Consider the following 25,877-nt stretch of genomic DNA (forward strand, 5'->3'; position numbering starts at 1 on the left):
GTGCCCGGCTAGCTCAGTCGGTAGAGCATGAGACCCTTAATCTCAGGCTTGTGGGTTTGAGCCCCACGGTATGCGCTGTTTTTTTCCCGAGTCCTCGCATGTTACATCGCGCGTGCAAGTATACATCTGTTTCTTCGTAGCCATCCTCGTTTTTTTCTTTCGTGAACAATGCTGATCTTATACACACGAGATGTGGTGTGCCAAGTCAGATCCTGCGTGCCCGGCTACCTCAGTCGGTAGAGCATGAGACACTTAATGTTAGGGTCGTGTGTTCGAGCCCCACGTTGGGCGCTGTTTTTTTTCCCGAGTGCTCGCATGTTACATCGCGCGTCGAAGTATACATCTGTTTTTTCCCGGCCATCCTCGTTTTTTTGGAGAATTATGCTGATCTTGTACACACGAGATGTTGTGTGCCGAGTCAGATCTTGCGTGCCCGGTTGCTCAGTCGCTATAGCATGTGACTCTTAATCTCAGGGTTGTGGGATCGAGCCCCACGTTGGGCGCTGTTTTTTCCCCAGTCCTCCCATCTTACATCGCGCGTCGAAGTATACATCTGTTTCTTCCCAGCCATGCTCGTTTTTTTTCTTTTGTGAACTATGCTGATGTACACACGAGATGTTGATTACCAAGTCATTGCCTGCGCGCCCGGTGGCTCAGTCGGTAGAGCATGAGACCTTTAATTTTAGGTTCGTGGGTTCGATCCCAACGTTGGGCGCTGTTTTTTCCCGAGTCCTTGCATGTTACACCGCGCGTCGAAGTATAGATATCTTTCTTCCCAGACATCCTCGTTTTTTTTCTTTTGGAGAACTATGCTGATGTTGTACACACGAGATGTTGTCTGCGAAGTCAGTTACTGCGTGCCCGGCTAGCTCAGTCGGTAGAGCATAAGACCGTTAATCTCAGGCTCGTGGGTTCGAGCCCCACGGGGGGCGTTGTTTTTTTCCTGAGTCCTCGCTTATTACATTGCGCGTCTAAGTATACGTCATGTTCTGCCCAGCCATCCTCATTTTTTTTGCTTGGTGAACTATGCTGATGTTGTACACACGAGATGTTGTGTGCCAAGTCAGTTCCTGCGTGCCCGGCTAGTTCAGTCGTTAGAGCATGAGACTCTTAATCTCAGGGTCGTGGGTCCGAGCCCCACGTTGGGCGCTGTTTTTTCCCGAGTCCTCCCATATTACATCGCGCGTCGAAGTATACATCTGTTTCTTCCCAGACTTCCTCGTTGTTATTTTAGAGGTCTATGCTGATGTTGTACACAGGAGATGTTGTGTGCGAAGTCAGATCTTCCGTGCCCGGCTAGCTCAGTCGGTAGAGCATGCGACTCCTATTCTCAGGGTTGTGGGATCGAGCCCCACGTGTGGCGCTGTTTCTTTCCCGAGTCCTTCCATGTTACATTGCGCATCGAAGTGTACATCTGTTTCTTCCTAGCCTTCCTCGTTTTTCTTCTTTCAGTGAACTATGCTGATCTTGTACACACGAGATGTTGTGTGACAAGCCAGATCATGTGTGCCCGGCTAGCTAAGTCGATAGAACTTGCTACTCTTAATCTCAAGGTCGTGGGGTCGAGTCCTACCTCGGGTGCTGTTTTTTCTCTAGTCCTCTAATGTCACATCACGCGTCGAAGTCTACTTTTGTTTCTTCTCAGCCAGCGTCGTTTTTTTTTCTTTTAGTAAACTATGCTGATCTTGTACTCACGAGATGTTGTGTGCCAAGTCAGTACCTGCGTGCCCAGCTAGCTCACTCGGTAGAGAATGCGACTCTTAATCTCAGGATTGTGGGTTCGAGCCCTATATTGGGCGCTGTTTTTTTTTTCGAGTGTTCGCATGATACATCACGCGGCGAAGCCCACATGTAATTCTTTCCAGCACCCTCGTTCCTTCTTTGGGTAAACCATGCTGACCTTGTACACACGAGAAGTGCGCTAAGTCAATTTCTGCATGCCCGTCTAGCTCCGTCGGTAGAGCAAGAGACCCTTATTCTCAGGGCCGTGGGCTCGAGCCCCACGTTGGGCGCTGTTTTTTTCCCGAGTCCTCGCGTATTACATCGCGCGTCGAAGTATACATCTGTTTATTCCTTGCCATCCTCGTTTTTTTCTTTCGCTGAACTATGCTGATCTCACACACACGAGAAGTGCGCTAAGTCAATTTCTGCATGCCCATCTAGCTTAATCTCAGAGTTGTGGGATCAAGCCCCACGGAGGGCGCTGTTTTTTCCCGAGTCCTCTAACGTCACATCGCTCGTCGAAGCCTACTTCTGTTTCTTCTCAGCCATCGTCGTTTTTTTTCTTTTAGTAAACTATGCTGATCTTGTACACACGAGATGTGTGCCAAGTCAGTTCCTGCGTACCCGGCTAGCTGAGCCGGTAGAGAATGAGACTTTTAATCTCACGGTCGTGGGTTGTGTGGCGCTGTTTTTTTCCCGAGTCCTGCCACGCTACATCGCGCGTCAAAGTCTACATCTGTATCTTCCCATTCATCCTCGTTTTTTTTCTTTTGGAGAACTATGCTGATCTTGTACACACGAGATGTTGTGTGCCAAATCACTTACTGTGTGCCCGGCTAGTTCAGTTGGTAGAGCATGAGACCCTTATTCTCAGGGTCGTGGGTTCGAGCCCCACGCTGGGCGCTGTTTTTTCCCGAGTCCTCCCATTTTACATCGCGCGTCGAAGTATACATCTGTTTCTTCCAATCCACCATCGTTCCTTCATTGGGTAAACCATGCTGATCTTGTACACAAGAGATGTGCGGTAAGTCAGTTTCTGCATGCTCGTCTAGCAACGTCGGTAGAGCATGCGACTCTTAATCTCAGGGTCGTGGGATCGAGCTCCACGTTGGGCGCTCTTTTTTCCCGAGTCCTTCCATCTTACATCGCGCGTCGAAGTATACATCTGTTTCTTCCCAGCCATGCTCTTTTTTTTTCTTTTGTCAACTATGCTGATGTTGTACACACGAGATGTTGTACGCAAAGTCAGATCCTGCGTCCCCGGCTAGCTCAGCCGGTAGAGCATGGGACTCTTAATGTTAAGTTCATGTGTTCGAGCCCCACGTTGGGCGCTGTTTTTTTTCCCGAGTCCTCGCATGTTACATTGCGCGTCGAAGTATACATCTGTTTCTTCCCGGCCATCCTCGTTTTTTTTCTTTTGGGGAATTATGCTGATCTTGTACACACGAGATGTTATGTGCCAAATCAATTACTGTGTGCCCGGCTAGCTCAGTTGGTAAAGCTTGAGACGCTTATTCTCAGGGTCGTGGGTTCGATCCCCACGCTGGGCGCTGTTTATTCCCGAGTTCTCACATGTTACATCGCGCGTCGAAGTATACATCTGTTTCTTCGCAGCCATCCTCATTTTTTTTCTTTTGGAGAACTATGCTGATCTAGTACTCACGAGATGTTGTGTACCAAGTCAGTTCCTGCGTGCCCGGCTAGCTCAGTCGGTAGAGCATGAGACTCTTAATCTCAGGGTCGTGGTTCCGAGCCCTACGTCGGGCGCTGTTTTTTTCCCGAGTCCTCCCATCTTACATCGCGTGTCGATGTCTACATCTGTTCCTTCCCAGCCATCCTAGTTTTTTTAGTGAACTATGCTGATCTTGTACACATGAGATGTGGTGCGCCAAGTGAGTTTCGACGTGCCCGGTTAGCTCAGTCGGTAGAGTATAAGACTTTAAACTTTAGGTTCGTGGGTTCGAGCCCTACGTTGGGCGCTGTTTTTTCCCGAGTTCTTGCATATTACATAGCGCGTCGAAGCATACATCTGTTTCTTCCCAGCCATTCTCGTTTTTTTTTTCTTTTGGTTGACTATGCTGCTATTGTACCCACGAGATGTGTGCCATTTCAGAGCCATCGTGCCCGGCTGGCTCAGTCGGTAGAGCATGAGACTCTTAATCTCTGGGTCATGGGTTCGAGCCCCAGGCTGGGCGCTGTTTCTTTCCCGAGTCCTCCCATAGTGCATCGCGCGTCGAAGTATACATCTGTTTTTTCCCAGCCATCCTAGTTTTCTTTCTTATCGTGAACTATGCTGATCTTGTACGCACGAGAAGTTGTGTGCCAAGTCAGGTCTTGCGTGCCCGGCTAGCTCAGTCGGTTGAGCTTGCGACTCTTAATGTTAGGGTCGTGGGTTCGAGCCCCACGTTGGGCGCTGTTTTTTACCGACTCCTCGCATGTAACATCGCGCGTCGATGGCTACATCTGCTCCTTCCCAGCCATCCTCGTTTTTTTTTTGTTTTAGTGAACTATGCTGATCTTGCATACACGAGATGTGGTGTGCCAAGTGAGTTTCTACGTGCCCGGTTAGCTCAGTCGGTAGAGTATGAGACTCTAAACTTTAGGGTTTTGGGTTCGAGCCCCACGTTGGGCGCTGTTTCTTTCCCGAGTCCTCCCATAGTGCATCGCGCGTCGAAGTATACATCTGTTTTTTCCCAGCCATCCTCGTTTTCTTTCTATTCGTGAACTATGCAGATCTTGTACACACGAGTTGTTGTGTGCCAAGTCAGAGCTTGCGTGCCCGGCTAGCTCAGTCGGTAGAGCTTGCGACTCTTAATCTCAGGGTTGTGGGATCGAGCCCCACGTTGGGCACTGTTTCTTTCCCGAGTCCTCCCATGTTACATCGCGCGTCGAAGTGTACATCTGTTTCTTCCCAGCCATCCTCGTTTTTTTTTCTTTTAGTGAACTATGATGATCTTGTACACACGAGATGTTGTATGCCAAGTCATATCATGCGTGCCCGACTAGCTCCGTCAGTAGAGCGTGCAACTCTTAATCTCAAGGTTGTGGGGTCGAGTCCCATGTCGGGCGCTGTTTTTTCCCGAGTCCTCTAATGTCACATTGCGCGTCGAAGCCTACATCGCTTTTTTCTCGGCCATCGTCGTTTTTTTTTCTTTTACTAAACTATGCTGATCTTGTACACACGAGATGTGTGCCAAGTCAGTTCCTGCGTGCCCGGCTAGCTCAGCCGATAGAGAATGAGACTCTTAATCTTAGGGTCGTGGGTTGTTGGGCGCTGTTTTTTCCCGAGTCCTGCCACGCTACATCGCGCGTCGAAGTCTACATCTGTATGTTGCCAGCCATCCTCGTTTTTTTTCCTTTAGTGAACTTTGCTGATCTTGTACACACGAGATGTTGTGTGCCAAGTCAGTTCCTGCGTGCCCGGCTAGCTCCGTCGGTAGAGCATGAGACTATTAACCTCAGGGTCGTGGGTTCGAGCCCCACGTTGGGCGTTGTTTTTTTCCCGAGTCCTCGCATGCTCCATCGCGCGTTAAAGTATACATCTGTTTCTTCGTAGCCATCCTCCTTTTTTTCTTTCGTGAACAATGCTGATCTTGTATACACGAGATGTGGTGTGCCAAGTCATATCTTGCGTGCCCGTCTAGCTCAGTCGGTAGAGCAAGAGACTCTTAATGTTATGGTTGTGTGTTCGAGCCCCACGTTGGGCGCTGTTCTTTTTTCCCGAGTCCTCGCATGTTACATCGGACGTCGAAGTATACATTTGTTTTTTCCCGGCCGTCCTCGTTTTTTTTTCCTTTGGAGAATTATGCTGATCTTGTAAACACGAGATGTTGTGTGCCAAATCAATTCATGTGTGCCCGGCTAGCTCAGTCGGTAGAGCAAGAGACGCTTATTCTGAGGGTCGTGGGTTCGAGCCCCACGCTGGGCGCTGTTTATTGTCGAGTCCTCCCATGTTACTTCGCGCGTCGAGGTATACATCTGTTTCTTCGCAGCCATCCTCGCTTTTTTCTTTTGGAGAACTATGCTGATCTTGTACACACGAGATCTTGTGTGCCAAGTCAGTTCCTGCGGCCTGGGCTAGATCAGTCGGTAGAGCAAGAGACTCCTATTTTAGGGTCTTAGGTTCGAGCCCCATGTTGGGCGCTGTTTTTTTCCCGAGTCCTCGCGTATTACATCGCGCGTCGAAGTGTACATCTGCTTATTCCTAGCCATCCTCGTTTTTTTTCTTTTGGTGAAGTATGCTAATCTTGTACACACGAGATGTTGTGTGCCAAGTCAGTGCCTGCGTGCCCGGCCAGCTCTGTCGGTAGAGCATGAGACCCTTAATCTCAGGGTCGTGGGTTTGAGCCCCACATGGGGCGCTGTTTTTTTCCCGAGTCGTCGCGTGTTACATCGCGCGTTGAAGTATATTTCTGTTTCTTCGTAGCCATCCTCGTTTTTTTCTTTTTGTGAACTATGCTGATCTTCCACACACGAGATGTGTGCCGAGTCAGATCTTGCGTGCCTGGCTAGCTCAGTCGCTATAGCATGCGACTCTTAATCTCAGGTCGTGGGTTGTTGGGCGCTGTTTTTTTCCCGAGTCCTGCCACGCTACATCGAGCGTCGAAGTCTACTTCTGCATCTTGCCAGCCATCCTCGTTTTTTTTCTTTTCGAGAACTATGCTTTTCTTGTACACACGAGATGTTGTGTGCCAAATCAATTACTGTGTGCCCAGCTAGCTCAGTTGGTAGAGCATGAGACCCTTATTCTCAGGGTCGTGGGTTGGAGCCCCACGCTGGGCGCTGTTTTTTACCGAGTCCTCGCTTGTTACATCGCGCGTCGAAGTATACATCTGTTTCTTCGCAGCCATCCTCATTTTTTTTCTTTCGGAGAACTATGCGGATCTTGTCCACACGAGATGTTGTGTGCCAAGTCAGTGCCTGCGTGCCCGGCCAGCTCTGTCGGTAGAGCGTGAGACCCTTAATCTCAGGTTCGTGGGATCGAGCCCCGCGTTGCGCGCTGTTTTTTCCCGAGTCCTCGCATATTACTTCGCGCGTCGAAGTCTACATCTGTTTCTTCCCAGCCACTCTTTTTTTTTTCTTTTGGTGAACTATGCTGATCTTGTACTCAAGAGATGTTATGTGCCGTTCAATTCCTGTATTCCCGGCTAGCTCAGTCGGTAGAGCATCAGACTCTTAATCTCTGGGTCATGGGTTCGAGCCCCAGGCTGGGCGCTTTTTCTTTCCCGAGTCCTCCCATAGTGCATCGCGCGTCGAAGTATACATCTGTTTCTTCCCAGCCATCCTCGTTTTTTTTCTATTCGTGAACTATGCCGATCTTGTACGCAGGAGATGTTGTATGCCAAGTCATATCATGCGTGCCCGGTTAGCTCAGTCAGTAGAGCGTGCGACTCTTAATCTCAAGGTTGTGTGGTCGAGTCCCACGTCGGGCGCTGTTTTTTCCCGAGTCCTCTAATGTCACATCGCGCGCCGAAGCCTACTTCTGTTTCTTCTCAGCCATCGTCGTTTTTTTTTCTTTTAGTAAACTATGCTGATCTTGTACACACGAGTTGTGTGCCAAGTCAGTTCCTGCGCGCCCGGCTAGCTCAGCCGGTAGAGAATGAGACTCTTAATCTCAGGGTCGTGGGTTGTTGTGCGCTGTTTTTTCCCGAGTCCTGCCACGCTACATCGCGCGTCGAAGTCTACATTTGTATCTTCCCAGCCATCCTCATTTTTTTTCCCTTGGTGAACTTTGCTGATCTTGTTTACACGAGATGTTGTGTGCCAAGTCAGTTCCTGCGTGCCCGGCTAGCTCAGTCGGTAGAGCATGAGACTCTTATACTCAGGGTCGTGGGTTCGAGCCCCACGTTGGGCGCTGTTTCTTCCCGAGTTCTCCCATGTTACATCGCGCGGCGAAGCCTACTTATGTTTCTTCCCATCCACCCTCGTTCCTTCTTTGGTTAAACCATGCTCATTTTGTACACAAGAGATGTGCGGTAAGTCAATTTCTGCACGCCCGTCTCGCTCAGTCGGTAGAGCATGCGACTCTAAATCTCAGGGTCGTGGGATCGAGCCCCACGTTGGGCGCTGTTTTTTTCCCGAGTCCTTCCATCTTACATCGCGCGTCGAAGTAATCATCTGTTTCTTCCCAGCCATGCTCTTCTTTTTTCTTTTGTGAACTACGCTGATGTTGTACACAGAAGATGTTTTACGCAAAGTCAGTTCCTGCGTGCCCGGCTTGCTTAGTCGGTAAAGCATGAGACCCTTAATCTCAGGCTCGTGGGTTCGAGCCCCACGGAGCTCGCTGTTTTTTTCCCGAGTCCTCGCATGTTCCATCGCGCGTTGAAGTATACACCTGTTTCTTCGTAGCCATCCTCGTTTTTTTCTTTCGTGAACAATGCTGATCTTGTACACACGAGATGTGGTGTGCCAAGTCATATTCTGCGTGCACGTCTACCTCAGTCGGTAGAGCAAGAGACTCTTAATGTTATGGTCGTGTGTTCGAGCCCCACGTTGGGCGCTGTTTTTTTCCCGAGTCCTCGCATGTTACATCGGACGTCGAAGTATACATTTGTTTTTTCCCGGCCATCCTCGTTTTTTTTCTTTTGGAGAATTATGCTGATCTTTTAAACACGAGATGTTGTGTGCCAAATCAATTCATGTGTGCCCGGCTAGCTCAGTCGGTAGAGCAAGAGACGCTTATTTTCAGGGTCGTGGGTTCGAGCACCACGCTGGGCACTGTTTATTCCCGAGTCCTCCCATGTTACTCCGCGCGTCGAAGTATACATCTGTTTCTTCGCAGCCATCCTCGTTTTTTTCTTTTGGAGAACTATGCTGATCCTGTACACACGAGATGTTGTGTGCCAAGTCAGTTCCGGCGGTCTGGGCTAGATCAGTCGGTAGAGCAAGAGACTCTTATTCTAGGGTCTTGGGTTCGAGCCCCATGTTGGGCGCGGTTTTTTTCCCGAGTCCTCGCGTATTACATCGCGCGTCGAAGTGTACATCTGCTTATTCCTAGCCATCCTCGTTTTTTTCTTTTGGTGAACTATGCTAATCTTTTACACAGGAGATGTTGTGTGCCAAGTCAGTGCCTGCGTGCCCGGCCAGCTCTGTCGGTAGAGCATCAGACCTTTCTTCTCAGGGTCGTGCGTTCAAGCCCCACGTTGGGCACTGTTTTTTTCCTGAGTCCTCGCATATTACATCGCGCGTCGAAGTATACATCTGTTTCTTCCCAGCCATCCTCGTTTTTTTCTTTTCGTGAACTATGCTGATCTTGTACACACGAGACGTTGTGTGCCAAGTCAGTCCATGCGTGCCCGGCTGTCTCAGTCGGTAGAGCATGAGACTCTTAATGTTAGTTAGGGTCGTGAGTTCGAGCCCAACGTTTGGCGCTGTTGTTTCCCGAGTCCTCGCATATTACATAGAGCGTCGAAGCATACATCTGTTTCTTCCCGGCCATTCTCGTTATTTTTCTTTTGGTGAACTATGATGCTCTTGTACCCACGAGATGTTGTGTGCCATGTCAGTGCCATCGTGCCCAGCTGGCTCATTCGGTAGAGCATGAGACTCTTAATGTTAGGGTCGTGGGTTCGAGCCCCACGTTGGGCGCTGTTTTTTACCGACTCCTCGCATGTAACATCGCGCGTCGATTTCTACATCTGTTCCTTCCTAGCCATGCTCGTTTTTTTTTCTTTTGTGAACTATGCTGATGTTGTACACACGAGACGTTGGGTGCCATGTCAGTGCCTGCGCGCCCGGCTGGCTCAGTCGGTAGAGTATGAGACTCTTAACGTTACGGTCGTGGGTCCGAGCCCCACGTTGGGCGCTTTTTTTTCCCGAGTCTTCACATGTTACAATGCGCGTCGAAGTATACGTTTCTTCCCAGCCATCTTCGTTTTTCTTCTTTTGGAGAACTATGTTGATGTTGTACACACGAGATGTTGTGTGCCAAGTCAGTTCCTGCGTGCCCGGCTAGCTCAGTCGGTAGAGCATAAACTCTTAATCTCAGGCTCGTGGGTTCGAACCCCACGGGGGGCGCTGTTTTTATCCCGAGTCCTCGCATATTACATCGCGCGTCGAAGCATACATCTGTTTTTTCCCGGCCAATCTCGTTTTTTTGCTTTTGGTGAAGTATGCTGCTCTTGTACCCACGAGAAGTTGTGTGCCAAGTCAGTGTTATCGTGTCCGGCTGGCTCAGTCGGTAGAGCATGAGACTCTTAATATTAGGGTCGTGGGTTCGAGCCCACGTTGGGCGCTGTTTTTTCCCGACTCCTCGCATGTAACATCGCGCGTCAAAGAATACGTTTCTTCCCAGCCATCCTCGTTTTTCTTCTTTTGGAGAACTATGTTGATGTTGTACACTCAGATGTGTGCCAAATCAGTTCCTGGTTGCCCGGCTAGCTTAGTCGGTAGAGCATGAAACTCTTAATCTCAGGGTCGTGGGTTCAAGCCCCACGTTAGGTGCTTTATTTTTTCCGAGTCCTCCCATGTTACATCGCGCGTCGATGTCTACATCTGTTTCTTCCCAGCCATCCTCGTTTTTTTTCGTGAATTATGCCGATCTTGTGCACTCGAGAAGTGCGCTAAGTCAATTTCTGCATGCCCATCTATCTCCGTCGGTAGAGCTTGAGACCCTTATTCTCAGGGTCGTGGGTTCGACCCCACGTTGGGCGCTGTTTTTTCCCGGAGTCCTCACATATTACATCGCGCGTCTAAGTATACGTCATTTTCTTCCCAGCCATCCTCGTTTTTGTTTCTTTTGGGGAAATATGCTGATCTTGTAGACACGAGAAGTTGTGTGCCAAGTCAGTTCCTGCGTGCCCGGCTAGCTCAGTCGGTAGAGCATGAGGCCCTTAATCTCAGGCTTGTGGGTTCGAGTCCCACGTTGGGCGCTCTTTTTTTCCCCGAGTCCTCACATGTTACATCGCACGTCGAAGTCTACATCTGTTTCTTCTCAGCCATCGTCGTTTTTTTTCTTTTAGTAAACTATGCTGATCTTGTACACACGAAATGTTGTGTGCCAAATCAGTTCCTGCGTGCCCCGCTAGCTCAACCGGTAGAGAATGAGACTTTTAATCTCAGGGTCGTGGGTTGTTCGGCGCTGTTTTTTCGCGAGTTCTGCCACGCTACATCGCGCGTCGAAGTAATCATCTGTTTCTTCCCAGCCATGCTCGTTTTTTTTCTTTTGTGAACTATGCTGATGTTGTACACACGAGATGTTGTACGCAAAGTCAGATCCCGCGTGCCCGGCTAGCTCAGTCGGCAGAGCATCAGACCTTTATTCTGAGGCTCGTGGGTTTGAGCCCCACGGGGGGCACTGTTTTTTTCCTGAGTCTTCGCATATTACATCGCGCGTCGAAGCGCACATCTGTTTCTTCCCGGCCATTCTCGTTTTTTTTTTCTTTTGGTGAACTATGCTGATCTTGTACCCACGAGATGTTGTTTGCCAAGTTAGTGCCTGCGTGCCCGGCTGGTTCAGTCGGTAGAGTATGAGACTCTTAATGTTAGGGTCGTGGGTTCGAGCCCCACGTTGGGCGCTGTTTTTTTCGAGTGTTCCCAAGATACATCATGCGGCGAAGCCCACATATGTTTCTTTCCAGCCACCCTCGTTCCTTCTTTGGGTAAACCATGCTGATCTTGTACACACGAGAAGTGCGCTAAGTCAATTTCTGCATGCCCATCTAGCTCCGTTGGTAGTGCTTGAGACCCTAATTCTCAAGGTCGTGGGTTCGAGCCCCACGTTTGGCGCTTTTTTTCCCCTAGTCCTCGCATATTACATCGCGCGTCTAAGTATACGTCATTTTCTTCTCAGCCATCCTCGTTTTTTTTTCTTTTGGGGAACTATGCTGATCTTGTAGACACGAGAAGTTGTGTGCCAAGTCAGTTCCTGCGTGCCCGGCTAGCTCAGTCGGTAGAGCATGACGCCCTTAATTTTAGGGTTGTGGATTGGAGCCCCACGTTGGGCGCTGTTTTTTTCCCGAGTCCTCGCATGTTACATCGCACGTCGAAGTCTACATCTGTATCTTCCCAGCCATCCTCGTTTTCTTTCTTTTAGTGAATTATGCTGATCTTTTACACACGAGATGTTGTGTGCGAAGTCAGTTCCTGCGCGCCCGGCTAGCTCAGTCGGTAAACCATGAGACCCTTAATCTCAGGCTTGTGGGTTTGAGCCCCACGGTATGCGCTGTTTTTTTCCCGAGTCCTCGCATGTTACATCGCGCGTGCAAGTATACATCTGTTTCTTCATAGCCATCCTCGTTTTTTTCTTTCGTGAACAATGCTGATCTTATACACACGAGATGTGGTGTGCCAAGTCAGATCCTGCGTGCCCGGCTACCTCAGTCGGTAGAGCATGAGACACTTAATGTTAGGGTCGTGTGTTCGAGCCCCACGTTGGGCGCTGTTTTTTTTTTCCCGAGTGCTCGCATGTTACATCGCGCGTCGAAGTATACATCTGTTTTTTCCCGGCCATCCTCGTTTTTTTGGAGAATTATGCTGATCTTGTACACACGAGATGTTGTGTGCCGAGTCAGATCTTGCGTGCCCGGTTGCTCAGTCGCTATAGCATGTGACTCTTAATCTCAGGGTCGTGGGATCGAGCCCCACGTTGGGCGCTGTTTTTTCCCCAGTCCTCCCATCTTACATCGCGCGTCGAAGTATACATCTGTTTCTTCCCAGCCATGCTCGTTTTTTTTCTTTTGTGAACTATGCTGATGTTGTACACACGAGATGTTGATTACCAAGTCATTGCCTGCGCGCCCGGTGGCTCAGTCGGTAGAGCATGAGACCTTTAATTTTAGGTTCGTGGGTTCGATCCCAACGTTGGGCGCTGTTTTTTCCCGAGTCCTTGCATGTTACATCGCGCGTCGAAGTATAGATATCTTTCTTCCCAGACATCCTCGTTTTTTTCTTTTGGAGAACTATGCTGATGTTGTACACACGAGATGTTGTCTGCGAAGTCAGTTACTGCGTGCCCGGCTAGCTCAGTCGGTAGAGCATAAGACCGTTAATCTCAGGCTCGTGGGTTCGAGCCCCACGTTGGGCGCTGTTTTTTCCCGAGTCCTCCCATATTACATCGCGCGTCGAAGTATACATCTGTTTCTTCCCAGACTTCCTCGTTGTTTTTTTAGAGGTCTATGCTGATGTTGTACACAGGAGATGTTGTGTGCGAAGTCAGATCTTCCGTGCCCGGCTAGCTCAGTCGGTAGAGCATGCGACTCCTATTCTCAGGGTTGTGGGATCGAGCCCCACGTGTGGCGCTGTTTCTTTCCCGAGTCCTTCCATGTTACATTGCGCGTCGAAGTGTACATCTGTTTCTTCCTAGCCTTCCTCGTTTTTCTTCTTTCAGTGAACTATGCTGATCTTGTACACACGAGATGTTGTGTGACAAGCCAGATCATGTGTGCCCGGCTAGCTAAGTCGATAGAACTTGCTACTCTTAATCTCAAGGTCGTGGGGTCGAGTCCTACCTCGGGTGCTGTTTTTTCTCTAGTCCTCTAATGTCACATCACGCGTCGAAGTCTACTTTTGTTTCTTCTCAGCCAGCGTCGTTTTCTTTTCTTTTAGTAAACTATGCTGATCTTGTACTCACGAGATGTTGTGTGCCAAGTCAGTACCTGCGTGCCCAGCTAGCTCACTCGGTAGAGAATGCGACTCTTAATCTCAGGATTGTGGGTTCGAGCCCTATATTGGGCGCTGTTTTTTTTTCGAGTGTTCGCATGATACATCACGCGGCGAAGCCCACATGTAATTCTTTCCAGCACCCTCGTTCCTTCTTTGGGTAAACCATGCTGACCTTGTACACACGAGAAGTGCGCTAAGTCAATTTCTGCATGCCCGTCTAGCTCCGTCGGTAGAGCAAGAGACCCTTATTCTCAGGGCCGTGGGTTCGAGCCCCACGTAGGGCGCTGTCTTTTTCCCGAGTCCTCGCATGTTACATTGCGCGTTGAAGTATACATGTGTTTCTTCGTAGCCATCCTCGTTTTTTTCTTTTCATCAATTATGCTGATCTTCTACACAACGAGATGTTGTGTGCCAAGTCAGATCTTGCGTGCCCGGCTAGCTCAGTCGCTAGAGCATCAGACTCTTAATCTCAGGGTCGTGGGTTCAAGCCCCACGTGGGGCGCTATTTTTTATCGAGTCCTCGCATGTTATATCACGCGTTGAAGTATACATTTGTTTCTTCGTAGCCATCCTCGTTTTTTTCTTTTCGTGAACTATGCTGATCTTCCACACACGAGATGTTGTGTACCGAGTCAGATCATGCGTGCCCGGCTAGCTCAGTCGGTAGAGCGTGCGACTCTTAATCTTAAAGTTGTGGGGTCGAGTCCCTCGTCGGGCGCTGTTTTTTTCCCGAGTCCTCTATTGTCACATCACGCGTCGAAGCTTACTTCTGTTTCTTCTCAGCCATCGTCGTTTTTTTTTCTTTTAGTAAACTATGCTGATCTTGTACACACGAGATGTTGTGTGCCAAGTCAGTTCCTGCGTGCATGGCTGGCTCAGCCGGTAGAGAATGAGACTCTTAATCTCAGTGTCGTGGGTTGTTTGGCGCTGTTTTTTTCCCGAGTCCTGCCACGCTACATCGCGCGTCGAAGTCTACATCTGTATCTTCCCAGCCATCCTTGTTTTTTTTTCTTTTGGAGAACTATGCTGATCTTGTACACACGAGATGTTGTGTGCCAAATCACTTACTGTGTGCCCGGCTAGTTCAGTTGGTAGAGCATGAGACCCTTATTCTCAGGGTCGTGGGTTCGAGCCCCACGCTGGGCGCTGTTTTTTCCCGAGTCCTCCCATTTTACATCGCGCGTCGAAGTATACTGGCTGAGCGCCATTGTGAAACCGGTATTTAAAAGTGGCGACAGGATGCTTTTTACCAACTACAGGCCAGTGTCTCTGACGTGTGTTTGTTGTAAGGTTTTTGAACACGTCATTGCCAAACAGATGGCTATTTTCTTGGAGACAAATGGGCTGATATGTAGGCAACAGCACGGGTTTAGGCAAGGGCTTTCCACGTTATCCCAACTGATTGAAACTCTCCACGATTTTGCCGCTGCCGTAGATAACAGAGAACAAGTCGACGTGATATGCATAGACTTTGCAAAAGCCTTCGATAAGGTCTCCCACCATAAATTGCTCTTCAAGCTCAAACGAACAGGCGTAAATGAAAATATCCTGAAGTGGATTGAAGCATACTTAACGAACCGCAAGCAGTTGGTACGAATTGATGGGTTTGAGTCTGAATCACTTGATGTTTATTCCGGTGTGCCCCAAGGCTCCGTGTTGGGCCCATTGCTGTTCTTGGTGTATATAAATGATGTTGTTGACATTGTTAACCCTCCTGTAAAAATTAAATTGTTTGCTGATGATTGTTTAATCTATGCCCCAGTGACGTGTGCGAATGACCAAATTGTAATTAATGATTGTCTTGATGATTTTCAAACATGGTGCGACAAATGGGAGATGAAAATAAATTATTCTAAGACAACATATACGCATATAACTACCAAGAAACACGTTTTACCATTTACGTACAGCATTGGACCTAATTATTTACCGCAGGTGTGTGCATTTAAATATTTGGGAGTGCATATTACGAATGATTTGAAATGGCGTGCACATGTCGAGAATGTATGCTGTGCCTCTTACAGAAAACTGCGTTTCTTGCGTGCTAAATTACCGAATGCTACGAAAGACGTCAAGCTGCTTGCATATAAAACATTTGTGCGCCCTGTTTTAGAATATGCTTGTGCTGCCTGGAGCCCCCACCAAAAGGATTTAATAGATAAACTGGAACGAATTCAGAGACTTTCCGCGCGATTTATATGTTCGAAGTATAAAAGGACTGATTCGGTTACCGAGATGTTAAAATTAAGTGGTTTGGAATCTCTAGAAATTAGACGACAAAAGCAGCGCCTATAAGTATTTTTTCAGATATTGCATGGTCAAATAAAAATAGATAGAACAATTTACGTACACCCCCCGCATAAGCTCAGCAGCCGGATCAATCATGACGCGGCAGTTCGCCCCTTCGGTGCTCGCACGGACGTCTTTCGCAAATCTTTTTTCCCTGATGTTATAGAAGCGTGGAATAAATTGCCGCGACATATTGTTGAAAATTCTGACGTTAAAAAATTTGAATGTGCTCTTGATGTTTACTTTGCCGAGCAATGAATATGCTATTGTGTTATTGTTCAAAGTGCTGAAAATATCAATGTCTGTATTTATTTTCCATATCCTATGCTTCCCTCCCTGTAATGACCCTCAAGTGAGGGTTGACAGTATAAATAAATAAATAAATAAATAAATAAATAAATAAATAAATACATCTGTTTCTTCCAATCCACCATCGTTCCTTCATTGGGTAAACCATGCTGATCTTGTACACAAGAGATGTGCGGTAAGTCAGTTTCTGCATGCTCGTCTAGCAACGTCGGTAGAGCATGCGACTCTTAATCTCAGGGTCGTGGGATCGAGCTCCACGTTGGGCGCTCTTTTTTCCCGAGTCCTTCCATCTTACATCGCGCGTCGAAGTATACATCTGTTTCTTCCCAGCCATGCTCTTTTTTTTCTTTTGTCAACTATGCTGATGTTGTACACACGAGATGTTGTACGCAAAGTCAGATCCTGCGTCCCCGGCTAGCTCAGCCGGTAGAGCATGGGACTCTTAATGTTAAGTTCATGTGTTCGAGCCCCACGTTGGGCGCTGTTTTTTTTCCCGAGTCCTCGCATGTTACATTGCGCGTCGAAGTATACATCTGTTTCTTCCCGGCCATCCTCGTTTTTTTTCTTTTGGGGAATTATGCTGATCTTGTACACACGAGATGTTATGTGCCAAATCAATTACTGTGTGCCCGGCTAGCTCAGTTGGTAGAGCTTGAGACGCTTATTCTCAGGGTCGTGGGTTCGATCCCCACGCTGGGCGCTGTTTATTCCCGAGTTCTCACATGTTACATCGCGCGTCGAAGTATACATCTGTTTCTTCGCAGCCATCCTCATTTTTTTTTCTTTTGGAGAACTATGCTGATCTAGTACTCACGAGATGTTGTGTGCCAAGTCAGTTCCTGCGTGCCCGGCTAGCTCAGTCGGTAGAGCATGAGACTCTTAATCTCAGGGTCGTGGTTCCGAGCCCTACGTCGGGCGCTGTTTTTTTCCCGAGTCCTCCCATCTTACATCGCGTGTCGATGTCTACATCTGTTCCTTCCCAGCCATCCTAGTTTTTTAGTGAACTATGCTGATCTTGTACACATGAAATGTGGTGCGCCAAGTGAGTTTCGACGTGCCCGGTTAGCTCAGTCGGTAGAGTATAAGACTCTAAACTTTAGACCTGAAAATGTATGCGCAGGCGAACAAGGACAAAGAAAGGAATACAAACTGGCGCAATTTGCGCCAGTTTGTATTCCTTTCTTTGTCCTTGTTCGCCTGCGCATACATTTTCAGGATGGATAGATTCCAACTAGGCCGAATCGCAGTTTTTCTAAACTTTAGGTTCGTGGGTTCGAGCCCTACGTTGGGCGCTGTTTTTTTCCCGAGTTCTTGCATATTACATAGCGCGTCGAAGCATACATCTGTTTCTTCCCGGCCATTCTCGTTTTTTTCTTCTTTTGGTTGACTATGCTGCTATTGTACCCACGAGATGTGTGCCATTTCAGAGCCATCGTGCCCGGCTGGCTCAGTCGGTAGAGCATGAGACTCTTAATCTCTGGGTCATGGGTTCGAGCCCCAGGCTGGGCGCTGTTTCTTTCCCGAGTCCTCCCATAGTGCATCGCGCGTCGAAGTATACATCTGTTTTTTCCCAGCCATCCTAGTTTTCTTTCTTATCGTGAACTATGCTGATCTTGTACGCACGAGAAGTTGTGTGCCAAGTCAGGTCTTGCGTGCCCGGCTAGCTCAGTCGGTAGAGCAAGAGACTCTTAATGTTATGGTTGTGTGTTCGAGCCGCACGTTGGGCGCTGTTCTTTTTTCCCGAGTCCTCGCATGTTACATCGGACGTCGAAGTATACATTTGTTTTTTCCCGGCCGTCCTCGTTTTTTTTTTCCTTTGGAGAATTATGCTGATCTTGTAAACACGAGATGTTGTGTGCCAAATCAATTCATGTGTGCCCGGCTAGCTCAGTCGGTAGAGCAAGAGACGCTTATTCTGAGGGTCGTGGGTTCGAGCCCCACGCTGGGCGCTGTTTATTGCCGAGTCCTCCCATGTTACTTCGCGCGTCGAGGTATACATCTGTTTCTTCGCAGCCATCCTCGCTTTTTTCTTTTGGAGAACTATGCTGATCTTGTACACACGAGATCTTGTGTGCCAAGTCAGTTCCTGCGGCCTGGGCTAGATCAGTCGGTAGAGCAAGAGACTCCTATTTTAGGGTCTTAGGTTCGAGCCCCATGTTGGGCGCTGTTTTTTTCCCGAGTCCTCGCGTATTACATCGCGCGTCGAAGTGTACATCTGCTTATTCCTAGCCATCCTCGTTTTTTTTCTTTTGGTGAAGTATGCTAATCTTGTACACACGAGATGTTGTGTGCCAAGTCAGTGCCTGCGTGCCCGGCCAGCTCTGTCGGTAGAGCATGAGACCCTTAATCTCAGGGTCGTGGGTTTGAGCCCCACATGGGGCGCTGTTTTTTTCCCGAGTCGTCGCGTGTTACATCGCGCGTTGAAGTATATTTCTGTTTCTTCGTAGCCATCCTCGTTTTTTTCTTTTTGTGAACTATGCTGATCTTCCACACACGAGATGTTGTGTGCCGAGTCAGATCTTGCGTGCCTGGCTAGCTCAGTCGCTATAGCATGCGACTCTTAATCTCAGGGTCGTGGGTTGTTGGGCGCTGTTTTTTTCCCCGAGTCCTGCCACGCTACATCGAGCGTCGAAGTCTACTTCTGCATCTTGCCAGCCATCCTCGTTTTTTTTTCTTTTCGAGAACTATGCTTTTCTTGTACACACGAGATGTTGTGTGCCAAATCAATTACTGTGTGCCCAGCTAGCTCAGTTGGTAGAGCATGAGACCCTTATTCTCAGGGTCGTGGGTTGGAGCCCCACGCTGGGCGCTGTTTTTTACCGAGTCCTCGCTTGTTACATCGCGCGTCGAAGTATACATCTGTTTCTTCGCAGCCATCCTCATTTTTTTTCTTTCGGAGAACTATGCGGATCTTGTCCACACGAGATGTTGTGTGCCAAGTCAGTGCCTGCGTGCCCGGCCAGCTCTGTCGGTAGAGCGTGAGACCCTTAATCTCAGGTTCGTGGGATCGAGCGCCGCGTTGCGCGCTGTTTTTTCCCGAGTCCTCGCATAATACTTCGCGCGTCGAAGTCTACATCTGTTTCTTCCCAGCCACTCTCGTTTTTTTTCTTTTGGTGAACTATGCTGATCTTGTACTCAAGAGATGTTATGTGCCGTTCAATTCCTGTATTCCCGGCTAGCTCAGTCGGTAGAGCATCAGACTCTTAATCTCTGGGTCATGGGTTCGAGCCCCAGGCTGGGCGCTTTTTCTTTCCCGAGTCCTCCCATAGTGCATCGCGCGTCGAAGTGTACATCTGTTTCTTCCCAGCCATCCTCGTTTTTTTTTTCTATTCGTGAACTATGCCGATCTTGTACGCAGGAGATGTTGTGTGCCAAGTCAGATCTTGCGTGCCCGGCTAGCTCAGTCGCTATAGCATGCGACTATTAATCTCAGGGTCGTGGGATCGAGCCCCACGTTGGGCGCTGTTTTTTTCCCGAGTCCTCCCATCTTACATCGCTCGTCGAAGTATACATCTGTTGGTTCCCAGCCATGATCGTTTTTTTTCTTTTGTGAACTATGCTGATGTTGTACACACGAGATGTTGTTTGCCATGTCAGTGCCTGCGCGCCCGGCTGGCTCAGTCTGTAGAGCATGAGACTATTAATGTTAGGGTCGTGGATTCGAGCCCCACGTTGGGCGCTGTTTTTTCCCGAGTCCTCGCTTGTTACATCGCGCGTCGAAGTATACATCTGTTTCTTCCCAGACATCCTCGTTTTTTTCTTTTGGAGAACTCTGCTGATCTTATACCCACGAGATGTTGTGTGACAAGTCAGACCATGCGTGCCCGGCTAGCTCAGTCGGTAGAGCGTGTGACTCTTAATCTCAAGTTCGTTGGGTCGAGTCCGACCTCAAGCGCTGTTTTCTCCCTAGTCCTCTAATGTCACATCGCGCGTCGAAGTCTACTTCTGTTTTTTCTCAGCCAGCGTCGTTTTTTTTCTTTTCGTAAACTATGCTGATCTTCTAAACACGAGATGTTGTGTGCCAAGTCAGTTCCTGCGTGCCCGGCAAGCTCAGCCGGTAGAGAATGAGACTCCTAATCTCAGGGTTGTGGGTAGTTGGGTGCTGTTTTTTGCCGAGTCCTGCCACGTTACATTGTGCGTCGAAGTTCACATCTGTTTCTTGCCAGCCATCCTCGTTTTTTTTTCTTTTGGTGGACTATGCTGATCTCGTACTCACGAGACGTTGTGAGCCAAGTCAGTTCCTGCGTTCCCGACTAGCTCAGTCGGTAGAGCATGCGACTCTTAATCTCATGATCGTGGGTTCGAGTCCTACGTTAGGCGCTGTTTTTTTCGAGTGTTCCCGAGATACATCACGCGGCGAAGCCCACATCAGTTTCTTTCCAGCCACCCTCGTTCCTTCATTGGGTAAACCGTGCTGATCTTGTACACACGAGAAGTGCGCTTAGTCAATTCCTGCATGCCCATCTAGCTCCGTCGGTAGAGCTTGAGACCCTTATTCTCAGGGTCGTGGGTTCGAGCCCCACGTTTGGCGCTGTTTTTTTTCCCGAGTCCTCGCATATTACATCGCGCGTCTAATTATACGTCATTTTCTTCCCAGCCATCCTCGTTCTTTTTCTTTTGGGGAACTTTGCTGATCTTGTAGACTCGAGAAGTTGTGTGCCAAGTCAGTTCCTGCGTGCCCGGCTAGCTCAGTCGGTAGGGCATGAGACCCTTTATCTCAGGCTCGTGGGATCGAGCCCCACGTTAGGCGCTGTTTTTTTCCCCGAGTTCTCACATGTTACATCGCACGTCAAAGTCTACATCTGTTTCTTCTCAGCCATCGTCGTTTTTTTTTTCTTTTATTAAACTATGCTGATCTTGTACACACGAGATGTTGTGTGCCAAGTCAGTTCCTGCGTGCCCGGCTAGCTCAACCGGTAGAGAATGAGACTCTTAATCTCAGGGTCGTGGGTTGTTCGGCGCTATTTTTTCGCGAGTTCTGCCACGCTACATCGCACATCGAAGTGTACATCTGTATCTTCCCAGCCATCCTCGTTTTTTTTTCTTTTAGTGAACTATGCTGATCTTGTACACACGAGATGTTGTGTGCCAAGTCAGTTCCTGCGTGCCCGGCTAGCTCAGTCAGTAGAGCATGAGACCCTTAATCTCAGGCTTGTGGGTTTGAGCCCCACGGTATGCGCTGTTTTTTTCCCGAGTCCTCGCATGTTACATCGCGCGTGCAAGTATACATCTGTTTCTTCGTAGCCATCCTCGTTTTTTTCTTTCGTGAACAATGCTGATCTTATACACACGAGATGTGGTGTGCCAAGTCAGATCCTGCGTGCCCGGCTACCTCAGTCGGTAGAGCATGAGACACTTAATGTTAGGGTCGTGTGTTCGAGCCCCACGTTGGGCGCTGTTTTTTTCCCGAGTGCTCGCATGTTACATCGCGCGTCGAAGTATACATCTGTTTTTTCCCGGCCATCCTCGTTTTTTTGGAGAATTATGCTGATCTTGTACACACGAGATGTTGTGTGCCGAGTCAGATCTTGCGTGCCCGGTTGCTCAGTCGCTATAGCATGTGACTCTTAATCTCAGGGTCGTGGGATCGAGCCCCACGTTGGGCGCTGTGTTTTCCCCAGTCCTCCCATCTTACATCGCGCGTCGAAGTATACATCTGTTTCTTCCCAGCCATGCTCGTTTTTTTTCTTTTGTGAACTATGCTGATGTTGTACACACGAGATGTTGATTACCAAGTCATTGCCTGCGCGCCCGGTGGCTCAGTCGGTAGAGCATGAGACCTTTAATTTTAGGTTCGTGGGTTCGATCCCAACGTTGGGCGCTGTTTTTTCCCGAGTCCTTGCATGTTACATCGCGCGTCGAAGTATAGATATCTTTCTTCCCAGACATCCTCGTTTTTTTTTCTTTTGGAGAACTATGCTGATGTTGTACACACGAGATGTTGTCTGCGAAGTCAGTTACTGCGTGCCCGGCTAGCTCAGTCGGTAGAGCATAAGACCGTTAATCTCAGGCTCGTGGGTTCGAGCCCCACGGGGGGCGTTGTTTTTTTCCTGAGTCCTCGCTTATTACATTGCGCGTCTAAGTATACGTCATGTTCTGCCCAGCCATCCTCATTTTTTTTGCTTGGTGAACTATGCTGATGTTGTACACACGAGATGTTGTGTGCCAAGTCAGTTCCTGCGTGCCCGGCTAGTTCAGTCGTTAGAGCATGAGACTCTTAATCTCAGGGTCGTGGGTCCGAGCCCCACGTTAGGCGCTGTTTTTTCCCGAGTCCTCCCATATTACATCGCGCGTCGAAGTATACATCTGTTTATTCCTTGCCATCCTCGTTTATTTCTTTCGCTGAACTATGCTGATCTCACACACACGAGTAGTGCGCTAAGTCAATTTCTGCATGCCCATCTAGCTTAATCTCAGAGTTGTGGGATCAAGCCCCACGGAGGGCGCTGTTTTTTCCCGAGTCCTCTAATGTCACATCGCGCGTCGAAGCCTACTTCTGTTTCTTCTCAGCCATCGTCGTTTTTTTTCTTTTAGTAAACTATGCTGATCTTGTACACACGAGATGTGTGCCAAGTCAGTTCCTGCGTGCCCGGCTAGCTGAGCCGGTAGAGAATGAGACTTTTAATCTCACGGTCGTGGGTTGTTGGGCGCTGTTTTTTTCCCGAGTCCTGCCACGCTACATCGCGCGTCAAAGTCTACATCTGTATCTTCCCATTCATCCTCGTTTTTTTTTCTTTTGGAGAACTATGCTGATCTTGTACACACGAGATGTTGTGTGCCAAATCAAATACTGTGTGCCCGGCTAGCTCTGTCGGTAGAGCATGAGACCCTTAATCTCAGTGTCGTGGGTTCGAGCCCCACGTAGGGCGCTGTCTTTTTCCCGAGTCCTCGCATGTTACATTGCGCGTTGAAGTATACATCTGTTTCTTCGTAGCCATCCTCGTTTTTTTCTTTTCATCAATTATGCTGATCTTCTACACAACGAGATGTTGTGTGCCAAGTCAGATCTTGCGTGCCCGGCTAGCTCAGTCGCTAGAGCATCAGACTCTTAATCTCAGGGTCGTGGGTTCAAGCCCCACGTGGGGCGCTATTTTTTATCGAGTCCTCGCATGTTACATCACGCGTTGAAGTATACATTTGTTTCTTCGTAGCCATCCTCGTTTTTTTCTTTTCGTGAACTATGCTGATCTTCCACACACGAGATGTTGTGTACCGAGTCAGATCATGCGTGCCCGGCTAGCTCAGTCGGTAGAGCGTGCGACTCTTAATCTTAAAGTTGTGGGGTCGAGTCCCTCGTCGGGCGCTGTTTTTTTCCCGAGTCCTCTATTGTCACATCACGCGTCGAAGCTTACTTCTGTTTCTTCTCAGCCATCGTCGTTTTTTTTTCTTTTAGTAAACTATGCTGATCTTGTACACACGAGATGTTGTGTGCCAAGTCAGTTCCTGCGTGCATGGCTGGCTCAGCCGGTAGAGAATGAGACTCTTAATCTCAGTGTCGTGGGTTGTTTGGCGCTGTTTTTTTCCCGAGTCCTGCCACGCTACATCGCGCGTCGAAGTCTACATCTGTATCTTCCCAGCCATCCTTGTTTTTTTTTTCTTTTGGAGAACTATGCTGATCTTGTACACACGAGATGTTGTGTGCCAAATCACTTACTGTGTGCCCGGCTAGTTCAGTTGGTAGAGCATGAGACCCTTATTCTCAGGGTCGTGGGTTCGAGCCCCACGCTGGGCGCTGTTTTTTCCCGAGTCCTCCCATTTTACATCGCGCGTCGAAGTATACATCTGTTTCTTCCAATCCACCATCGTTCCTTCATTGGGTAAACCATGCTGATCTTGTACACAAGAGATGTGCGGTAAGTCAGTTTCTGCATGCTCGTCTAGCAACGTCGGTAGAGCATGCGACTCTTAATCTCAGGGTCGTGGGATCGAGCTCCACGTTGGGCGCTCTTTTTTCCCGAGTCCTTCCATCTTACATCGCGCGTCGAAGTATACATCTGTTTCTTCCCAGCCATGCTCTTTTTTTTCTTTTGTCAACTATGCTGATGTTGTACACACGAGATGTTGTACGCAAAGTCAGATCCTGCGTCCCCGGCTAGCTCAGCCGGTAGAGCATGGGACTCTTAATGTTAAGTTCATGTGTTCGAGCCCCACGTTGGGCGCTGTTTTTTTTCCCGAGTCCTCGCATGTTACATTGCGCGTCGAAGTATACATCTGTTTCTTCCCGGCCATCCTCGTTTTTTTTCTTTTGGGGAATTATGCTGATCTTGTACACACGAGATGTTATGTGCCAAATCAATTACTGTGTGCCCGGCTAGCTCAGTTGGTAGAGCTTGAGACGCTTATTCTCAGGGTCATGGGTTCGATCCCCACGCTGGGCGCTGTTTATTCCCGAGTTCTCACATGTTACATCGCGCGTCGAAGTATACATCTGTTTCTTCGCAGCCATCCTCATTTTTTTTTCTTTTGGAGAACTATGCTGATCTAGTACTCACGAGATGTTGTGTGCCAAGTCAGTTCCTGCGTGCCCGGCTAGCTCAGTCGGTAGAGCATGAGACTCTTAATCTCAAGGTCGTGGTTCCGAGCCCTACGTCGGGCGCTGTTTTTTTCCCGAGTCCTCCCATCTTACATCGCGTGTCGATGTCTACATCTGTTCCTTCCCAGCCATCCTAGTTTTTTTTAGTGAACTATGCTGATCTTGTACACATGAGATGTGGTGCGCCAAGTGAGTTTCGAAGTGCCCGGTTAGCTCAGTCGGTAGAGTATAAGACTTTAAACTTTAGGTTCGTGGGTTCGAGCCCTACGTTGGGCGCTGTTTTTTTCCCGAGTTCTTGCATATTACATAGCGCGTCGAAGCATACATCTGTTTCTTCCCGGCCATTCTCGTTTTTTTTTCTTTTGGTTGACTATGCTGCTATTGTACCCACGAGATGTGTGCCATTTCAGAGCCATCGTGCCCGGCTGGCTCAGTCGGTAGAGCATGAGACTCTTAATCTCTGGGTCATGGGTTCGAGCCCCAGGCTGGGCGCTGTTTCTTTCCCGAGTCCTCCCATAGTGCATCGCGCGTCGAAGTATACATCTGTTTTTTCCCAGCCATCCTAGTTTTCTTTCTTATCGTGAACTATGCTGATCTTGTACGCACGAGAAGTTGTGTGCCAAGTCAGGTCTTGCGTGCCCGGCTAGCTCAGTCGGTTGAGCTTGCGACTCTTAATGTTAGGGTCGTGGGTTCGAGCCCCACGTTGGGCGCTGTTTTTTACCGACTCCTCGCATGTAACATCGCGCGTCGATGGCTACATCTGCTCCTTCCCAGCCATCCTCGTTTTTTTTTTGTTTTAGTGAACTATGCTGATCTTGCATACACGAGATGTGGTGTGCCAAGTGAGTTTCTACGTGCCCGGTTAGCTCAGTCGGTAGAGTATGAGACTCTAAACTTTAGGGTTTTGGGTTCGAGCCCCACGTTGGGCGCTGTTTCTTTCCCGAGTCCTCCCATAGTGCATCGCGCGTCGAAGTATACATCTGTTTTTTTCCCAGCCATCCTCGTTTTCTTTCTATTCGTGAACTATGCAGATCTTGTACACACGAGTTGTTGTGTGCCAAGTCAGAGCTTGCGTGCCCGGCTAGCTCAGTCGGTAGAGCTTGCGACTCTTAATCTCAGGGTTGTGGGATCGAGCCCCACGTTGGGCACTGTTTCTTTCCCGAGTCCTCCCATGTTACATCGCGCGTCGAAGTGTACATCTGTTTCTTCCCAGCCATCCTCGTTTTTTTTTCTTTTAGTGAACTATGATGATCTTGTACACACGAGATGTTGTATGCCAAGTCATATCATGCGTGCCCGACTAGCTCCGTCAGTAGAGCGTGCAACTCTTAATCTCAAGGTTGTGGGGTCGAGTCCCATGTCGGGCGCTGTTTTTTCCCGAGTCCTCTAATGTCACATCGCGCGTCGAAGCCTACATCGCTTT

The 25,877-nt window shown here is 48.8% G+C and overlaps 47 non-coding genes across 47 annotated transcripts; all 47 read left to right on the forward strand.

Annotated features, from left to right (window-relative positions):
* Positions 1-859: 859 nt before the first annotated feature.
* On the forward strand, positions 860-932 carry TRNAN-GUU (transfer RNA asparagine (anticodon GUU)). Its single transcript has one exon. It is a non-coding gene; the product is annotated as a tRNA-Asn (tRNA).
* Positions 933-1,076: 144 nt separating this feature from the next.
* On the forward strand, positions 1,077-1,149 carry TRNAK-CUU (transfer RNA lysine (anticodon CUU)). The gene has a single exon. It is a non-coding gene; the product is annotated as a tRNA-Lys (tRNA).
* A 141-nt stretch (positions 1,150-1,290) lies between these two features.
* TRNAR-CCU (transfer RNA arginine (anticodon CCU)) lies at positions 1,291-1,363 on the forward strand. The gene has a single exon. It is a non-coding gene; the product is annotated as a tRNA-Arg (tRNA).
* Positions 1,364-2,552: 1,189 nt separating this feature from the next.
* TRNAK-CUU (transfer RNA lysine (anticodon CUU)) lies at positions 2,553-2,625 on the forward strand. Its single transcript has one exon. It is a non-coding gene; the product is annotated as a tRNA-Lys (tRNA).
* A 574-nt stretch (positions 2,626-3,199) lies between these two features.
* Positions 3,200-3,272, forward strand: TRNAK-CUU (transfer RNA lysine (anticodon CUU)). Its single transcript has one exon. It is a non-coding gene; the product is annotated as a tRNA-Lys (tRNA).
* Positions 3,273-3,416: 144 nt separating this feature from the next.
* Positions 3,417-3,489, forward strand: TRNAK-CUU (transfer RNA lysine (anticodon CUU)). The gene has a single exon. It is a non-coding gene; the product is annotated as a tRNA-Lys (tRNA).
* Positions 3,490-3,844: 355 nt separating this feature from the next.
* On the forward strand, positions 3,845-3,917 carry TRNAK-CUU (transfer RNA lysine (anticodon CUU)). Its single transcript has one exon. It is a non-coding gene; the product is annotated as a tRNA-Lys (tRNA).
* A 145-nt stretch (positions 3,918-4,062) lies between these two features.
* Positions 4,063-4,135, forward strand: TRNAK-CUU (transfer RNA lysine (anticodon CUU)). The gene has a single exon. It is a non-coding gene; the product is annotated as a tRNA-Lys (tRNA).
* Positions 4,136-4,499: 364 nt separating this feature from the next.
* TRNAK-CUU (transfer RNA lysine (anticodon CUU)) lies at positions 4,500-4,572 on the forward strand. The gene has a single exon. It is a non-coding gene; the product is annotated as a tRNA-Lys (tRNA).
* Positions 4,573-5,140: 568 nt separating this feature from the next.
* TRNAN-AUU (transfer RNA asparagine (anticodon AUU)) lies at positions 5,141-5,213 on the forward strand. Its single transcript has one exon. It is a non-coding gene; the product is annotated as a tRNA-Asn (tRNA).
* Positions 5,214-5,577: 364 nt separating this feature from the next.
* TRNAK-CUU (transfer RNA lysine (anticodon CUU)) lies at positions 5,578-5,650 on the forward strand. Its single transcript has one exon. It is a non-coding gene; the product is annotated as a tRNA-Lys (tRNA).
* Positions 5,651-6,431: 781 nt separating this feature from the next.
* TRNAK-CUU (transfer RNA lysine (anticodon CUU)) lies at positions 6,432-6,504 on the forward strand. Its single transcript has one exon. It is a non-coding gene; the product is annotated as a tRNA-Lys (tRNA).
* A 359-nt stretch (positions 6,505-6,863) lies between these two features.
* Positions 6,864-6,936, forward strand: TRNAK-CUU (transfer RNA lysine (anticodon CUU)). Its single transcript has one exon. It is a non-coding gene; the product is annotated as a tRNA-Lys (tRNA).
* A 567-nt stretch (positions 6,937-7,503) lies between these two features.
* On the forward strand, positions 7,504-7,576 carry TRNAK-CUU (transfer RNA lysine (anticodon CUU)). The gene has a single exon. It is a non-coding gene; the product is annotated as a tRNA-Lys (tRNA).
* Positions 7,577-8,366: 790 nt separating this feature from the next.
* TRNAK-CUU (transfer RNA lysine (anticodon CUU)) lies at positions 8,367-8,439 on the forward strand. The gene has a single exon. It is a non-coding gene; the product is annotated as a tRNA-Lys (tRNA).
* A 797-nt stretch (positions 8,440-9,236) lies between these two features.
* TRNAK-CUU (transfer RNA lysine (anticodon CUU)) lies at positions 9,237-9,309 on the forward strand. The gene has a single exon. It is a non-coding gene; the product is annotated as a tRNA-Lys (tRNA).
* Positions 9,310-9,883: 574 nt separating this feature from the next.
* Positions 9,884-9,955, forward strand: TRNAK-CUU (transfer RNA lysine (anticodon CUU)). The gene has a single exon. It is a non-coding gene; the product is annotated as a tRNA-Lys (tRNA).
* A 136-nt stretch (positions 9,956-10,091) lies between these two features.
* On the forward strand, positions 10,092-10,164 carry TRNAK-CUU (transfer RNA lysine (anticodon CUU)). The gene has a single exon. It is a non-coding gene; the product is annotated as a tRNA-Lys (tRNA).
* Positions 10,165-10,519: 355 nt separating this feature from the next.
* TRNAK-CUU (transfer RNA lysine (anticodon CUU)) lies at positions 10,520-10,592 on the forward strand. Its single transcript has one exon. It is a non-coding gene; the product is annotated as a tRNA-Lys (tRNA).
* Positions 10,593-10,944: 352 nt separating this feature from the next.
* Positions 10,945-11,017, forward strand: TRNAK-UUU (transfer RNA lysine (anticodon UUU)). Its single transcript has one exon. It is a non-coding gene; the product is annotated as a tRNA-Lys (tRNA).
* A 147-nt stretch (positions 11,018-11,164) lies between these two features.
* TRNAK-CUU (transfer RNA lysine (anticodon CUU)) lies at positions 11,165-11,237 on the forward strand. The gene has a single exon. It is a non-coding gene; the product is annotated as a tRNA-Lys (tRNA).
* A 1,435-nt stretch (positions 11,238-12,672) lies between these two features.
* TRNAN-GUU (transfer RNA asparagine (anticodon GUU)) lies at positions 12,673-12,745 on the forward strand. Its single transcript has one exon. It is a non-coding gene; the product is annotated as a tRNA-Asn (tRNA).
* Positions 12,746-12,886: 141 nt separating this feature from the next.
* Positions 12,887-12,959, forward strand: TRNAR-CCU (transfer RNA arginine (anticodon CCU)). The gene has a single exon. It is a non-coding gene; the product is annotated as a tRNA-Arg (tRNA).
* Positions 12,960-13,752: 793 nt separating this feature from the next.
* TRNAK-CUU (transfer RNA lysine (anticodon CUU)) lies at positions 13,753-13,825 on the forward strand. Its single transcript has one exon. It is a non-coding gene; the product is annotated as a tRNA-Lys (tRNA).
* A 143-nt stretch (positions 13,826-13,968) lies between these two features.
* On the forward strand, positions 13,969-14,041 carry TRNAK-CUU (transfer RNA lysine (anticodon CUU)). Its single transcript has one exon. It is a non-coding gene; the product is annotated as a tRNA-Lys (tRNA).
* Positions 14,042-14,396: 355 nt separating this feature from the next.
* Positions 14,397-14,469, forward strand: TRNAK-CUU (transfer RNA lysine (anticodon CUU)). Its single transcript has one exon. It is a non-coding gene; the product is annotated as a tRNA-Lys (tRNA).
* Positions 14,470-16,548: 2,079 nt separating this feature from the next.
* On the forward strand, positions 16,549-16,621 carry TRNAK-CUU (transfer RNA lysine (anticodon CUU)). The gene has a single exon. It is a non-coding gene; the product is annotated as a tRNA-Lys (tRNA).
* A 145-nt stretch (positions 16,622-16,766) lies between these two features.
* Positions 16,767-16,839, forward strand: TRNAK-CUU (transfer RNA lysine (anticodon CUU)). Its single transcript has one exon. It is a non-coding gene; the product is annotated as a tRNA-Lys (tRNA).
* A 518-nt stretch (positions 16,840-17,357) lies between these two features.
* TRNAK-CUU (transfer RNA lysine (anticodon CUU)) lies at positions 17,358-17,430 on the forward strand. The gene has a single exon. It is a non-coding gene; the product is annotated as a tRNA-Lys (tRNA).
* Positions 17,431-17,797: 367 nt separating this feature from the next.
* On the forward strand, positions 17,798-17,870 carry TRNAK-CUU (transfer RNA lysine (anticodon CUU)). The gene has a single exon. It is a non-coding gene; the product is annotated as a tRNA-Lys (tRNA).
* A 787-nt stretch (positions 17,871-18,657) lies between these two features.
* TRNAK-CUU (transfer RNA lysine (anticodon CUU)) lies at positions 18,658-18,730 on the forward strand. The gene has a single exon. It is a non-coding gene; the product is annotated as a tRNA-Lys (tRNA).
* A 360-nt stretch (positions 18,731-19,090) lies between these two features.
* TRNAK-CUU (transfer RNA lysine (anticodon CUU)) lies at positions 19,091-19,163 on the forward strand. Its single transcript has one exon. It is a non-coding gene; the product is annotated as a tRNA-Lys (tRNA).
* Positions 19,164-19,310: 147 nt separating this feature from the next.
* On the forward strand, positions 19,311-19,383 carry TRNAN-AUU (transfer RNA asparagine (anticodon AUU)). The gene has a single exon. It is a non-coding gene; the product is annotated as a tRNA-Asn (tRNA).
* Positions 19,384-19,527: 144 nt separating this feature from the next.
* TRNAN-AUU (transfer RNA asparagine (anticodon AUU)) lies at positions 19,528-19,600 on the forward strand. The gene has a single exon. It is a non-coding gene; the product is annotated as a tRNA-Asn (tRNA).
* A 568-nt stretch (positions 19,601-20,168) lies between these two features.
* On the forward strand, positions 20,169-20,241 carry TRNAK-CUU (transfer RNA lysine (anticodon CUU)). The gene has a single exon. It is a non-coding gene; the product is annotated as a tRNA-Lys (tRNA).
* Positions 20,242-20,379: 138 nt separating this feature from the next.
* TRNAK-CUU (transfer RNA lysine (anticodon CUU)) lies at positions 20,380-20,452 on the forward strand. The gene has a single exon. It is a non-coding gene; the product is annotated as a tRNA-Lys (tRNA).
* Positions 20,453-21,887: 1,435 nt separating this feature from the next.
* Positions 21,888-21,960, forward strand: TRNAN-GUU (transfer RNA asparagine (anticodon GUU)). The gene has a single exon. It is a non-coding gene; the product is annotated as a tRNA-Asn (tRNA).
* A 144-nt stretch (positions 21,961-22,104) lies between these two features.
* On the forward strand, positions 22,105-22,177 carry TRNAK-CUU (transfer RNA lysine (anticodon CUU)). Its single transcript has one exon. It is a non-coding gene; the product is annotated as a tRNA-Lys (tRNA).
* A 540-nt stretch (positions 22,178-22,717) lies between these two features.
* Positions 22,718-22,790, forward strand: TRNAK-CUU (transfer RNA lysine (anticodon CUU)). Its single transcript has one exon. It is a non-coding gene; the product is annotated as a tRNA-Lys (tRNA).
* A 145-nt stretch (positions 22,791-22,935) lies between these two features.
* TRNAK-CUU (transfer RNA lysine (anticodon CUU)) lies at positions 22,936-23,008 on the forward strand. Its single transcript has one exon. It is a non-coding gene; the product is annotated as a tRNA-Lys (tRNA).
* Positions 23,009-23,151: 143 nt separating this feature from the next.
* On the forward strand, positions 23,152-23,224 carry TRNAK-CUU (transfer RNA lysine (anticodon CUU)). The gene has a single exon. It is a non-coding gene; the product is annotated as a tRNA-Lys (tRNA).
* A 356-nt stretch (positions 23,225-23,580) lies between these two features.
* Positions 23,581-23,653, forward strand: TRNAK-CUU (transfer RNA lysine (anticodon CUU)). Its single transcript has one exon. It is a non-coding gene; the product is annotated as a tRNA-Lys (tRNA).
* Positions 23,654-24,226: 573 nt separating this feature from the next.
* Positions 24,227-24,299, forward strand: TRNAK-CUU (transfer RNA lysine (anticodon CUU)). The gene has a single exon. It is a non-coding gene; the product is annotated as a tRNA-Lys (tRNA).
* Positions 24,300-24,444: 145 nt separating this feature from the next.
* TRNAK-CUU (transfer RNA lysine (anticodon CUU)) lies at positions 24,445-24,517 on the forward strand. The gene has a single exon. It is a non-coding gene; the product is annotated as a tRNA-Lys (tRNA).
* Positions 24,518-24,873: 356 nt separating this feature from the next.
* On the forward strand, positions 24,874-24,946 carry TRNAK-CUU (transfer RNA lysine (anticodon CUU)). The gene has a single exon. It is a non-coding gene; the product is annotated as a tRNA-Lys (tRNA).
* Positions 24,947-25,091: 145 nt separating this feature from the next.
* TRNAK-CUU (transfer RNA lysine (anticodon CUU)) lies at positions 25,092-25,164 on the forward strand. Its single transcript has one exon. It is a non-coding gene; the product is annotated as a tRNA-Lys (tRNA).
* Positions 25,165-25,529: 365 nt separating this feature from the next.
* TRNAK-CUU (transfer RNA lysine (anticodon CUU)) lies at positions 25,530-25,602 on the forward strand. The gene has a single exon. It is a non-coding gene; the product is annotated as a tRNA-Lys (tRNA).
* The last annotated feature ends 275 nt before the right edge of the window (positions 25,603-25,877 follow it).

Source organism: Rhipicephalus microplus, chromosome 3 (genome assembly GCF_043290135.1).
Source record: "Rhipicephalus microplus isolate Deutch F79 chromosome 3, USDA_Rmic, whole genome shotgun sequence".
Lineage (NCBI taxonomy): Eukaryota > Metazoa > Arthropoda > Arachnida > Ixodida > Ixodidae > Rhipicephalus > Rhipicephalus microplus.